Source organism: Phalangium opilio, unplaced genomic scaffold (assembly GCF_054372755.1).
Source record: "Phalangium opilio isolate 3A_F unplaced genomic scaffold, DU_Popi_V2 ptg000528l_1, whole genome shotgun sequence".
In the NCBI taxonomy this organism is placed as follows: Eukaryota; Metazoa; Arthropoda; class Arachnida; order Opiliones; family Phalangiidae; genus Phalangium; species Phalangium opilio.
This window is the reverse complement of record NW_028324242.1, coordinates 779,644-782,330: the sequence shown is the minus strand read 5'-3', so window position 1 is coordinate 782,330 and position 2,687 is coordinate 779,644. Positions and strand designations below refer to the sequence as shown.

Below are 2,687 nucleotides of genomic sequence, written 5' to 3'. Positions count from 1 at the left end.
GAGTCTAATCGACCCACGAACCCAATGATGCACCGATTACAGTCTCAAAATTTGTTTATCAAAATGATCATTACACTAAAGCCCTTTTCAGACTGTACAACCTTTTGACTCTAAAGGCTCGTTTTCATAGAAGCTAGAAAATTCGAAAACGCTCACGCTTCGCGAGCTTGAATACGCACGGTAACGTATCTTTTTCGAACGTTTCCGCTTTCGCTCGAAATTTTCACGCAACGTTCGAAAAAACTACGTTACCGTGCGTATTCAAGCTCGCGAAGCGTGAACGTTTTCGAATTTTCTAGCTTCTATGAAAACGAGCCCTTAGAGTCAAAAGGTTGTACAGTCTGAAAAGGCCTTTAGTGTAATGATCATTTTGATGAACAAATTTTGAGACTGTAATCGGTGGATCATTGGGTTCGTGGGTCGATTAGACTTGTTGAGCATTGCGTGAAACTTTGAGCGCGTTGCCACGTCGTATGGTTCTCATTAGTTTGCCATTCTGAGTGTTGAATTTACTGATCACCGCGGCCGCTATTCGAACTTGATCGTTGGGAGACAAATAATCGGTTATAACCTACCGGAAGTTCATCTTTCGGTAAACGAGATCGGTTTTTAGGGTTGGAATGCTGACTTCTGCGACCTTTCTTCGTACTGGTTCAGTCCAAGGCGATTCGGTTCTACGGGGACCGTTTTCTCGCCTACCGGAAGTCCATATTTCGGTAAACGAGATCGGTTTTTGGGGTCGGAATGCTGACCATAAGTTCGACACTATAACCATAGAATAGAATATAACGGCATAAAAACACAATGAATCAACATAAAACAATTCAACAGCATAAACAAACAAAACACATAAACAGCTTAATATAGAACTAATTTTAAACCAGATTTGGATAGAGGAACTAAGTGAGCATATTAGCCGTAATTTTCATTAAGTCTAAATAATAATTAACTTAATTGTAAGTAAAATAAATCTTCAATGTCAGAAGAAAGACTAGAAGGTTTTTAAAACCAATAAAATATCACTTATCTTCTCGTGTCCGATGAAAAGCAAACTCTGGCTGTTTTAAACTTGTTCTTTACGATTTCTTGTCTCGTAACTTGACTGGAAATGCAAGAGGAACACGCAATCGAGATACCCTGAATTGAAAAATAAATCTATTTCAAAAAACAAATTTCTAATCAATTTTTGGAAAAACTTTATGTTACCTTGTCAAGGGGAATGCGACTTGACTGCAAACGAATGAACCACGAAGCCCAGCAACTCGCGAAACCTTTGAACGCAGAAGTAAAATCAATAAAATAATATGTAGCACATTTTCCCAAAAGGCCAAAAAAAATATTTTAGCGGAAGGCTTAAAATTTAGCGAAGCTTTCGGATAGAAATAAATTGGTACTTTTCTTCCAAGTGGAGCGCTCTTACGTAAACGTTAGAAGACAAACAAAAGGTAAGTACCTTTCCGTGTCCTATGTCCATGAAAAGGCCAATCCTCGCTGTACCAGGGTAGGCAAATATCAAAATGGCATCGGTGGGAAAGATCTTTACGATGGCTCGCCAAGGGGATGGCAACTTGACTCGAATGATCTCGAGAACAGGCAATCTGTATAACCCGTATATAATTATATTTAGAAATTTAAAATCTGTTTTGGGAGAAACTTACGGTATCTCGTCAAAGGGGAATGAACCTGGACTGGAAACGAGTGAATCAACCACGAAGCCCAGCAACTGACCATACCTTTAATCGGAAGTATAATTTAAAATAAAGCATCTTAGCGACAAGGTTAAAACTTGGCGCGGCTTTTGGGGAGAAATAAATCGGTACCCAAGTGGCACGATGTACGCATTCATTAGTATATACATCACAAGATGTTTGAAGAAAGACTAGAGGTGAAATTCATAAACGTCGAACGCAACGCAATATAGCAAAGTCGAAGGCAGGGCGTCGTGCGCAAAAAGCAGACGTTTGCGCACGACCATAAATTCGACGCCATAACCATAAAATAATGACCATAAATTCGACGCCATAACCATAAAATAATGACCATAAATTCGACGCCATAACCATAAAATAATGACCATAAATTCGACGCCATAACCATAAAATAATGACCATAAATTCGACGCCATAACCATAAAATAATGACCATAAATTCGACGCCATAACCATAAAATAATGACCATAAATTCGACGCCATAACCATAAAATAATGACCATAAATTCGACGCCATAACCATAAAATAATGACCATAAATTCGACGCCATAACCATAAAATAATGACCATAAATTCGACGCCATAACCATAAAATAATGACCATAAATTCGACGCCATAACCATAAAATAATGACCATAAATTCGACGCCATAACCATAAAATAATGACCATAAATTCGACGCCATAACCATAAAATAATGACCATAAATTCGACGCCATAACCATAAAATAATGACCATAAATTCGACGCCATAACCATAAAATAATGACCATAAATTCGACGCCATAACCATAAAATAATGACCATAAATTCGACGCCATAACCATAAAATAATGACCATAAATTCGACGCCATAACCATAAAATAATGACCATAAATTCGACGCCATAACCATAAAATAATGACCATAAATTCGACGCCATAACCATAAAATAATGACCATAAATTCGACGCCATAACCATAAAATAATGACC

At 37.7% G+C, this 2,687-nt stretch overlaps 1 long non-coding RNA gene across 1 annotated transcript; it reads right to left on the bottom strand.

Annotated features, from left to right (window-relative positions):
- Positions 1–638: 638 nt before the first annotated feature.
- On the bottom strand, positions 639–2,109 carry LOC149588929 (uncharacterized). Its single transcript, XR_016379766.1, has 4 exons — positions 1,659–2,109; positions 1,454–1,598; positions 1,207–1,271; positions 639–1,137 (listed from the first exon to the last, which is right to left on the bottom strand). It is a non-coding gene; the product is annotated as an uncharacterized LOC149588929 (long non-coding RNA).
- Between the last annotated feature and the right edge of the window lie 578 nt (positions 2,110–2,687).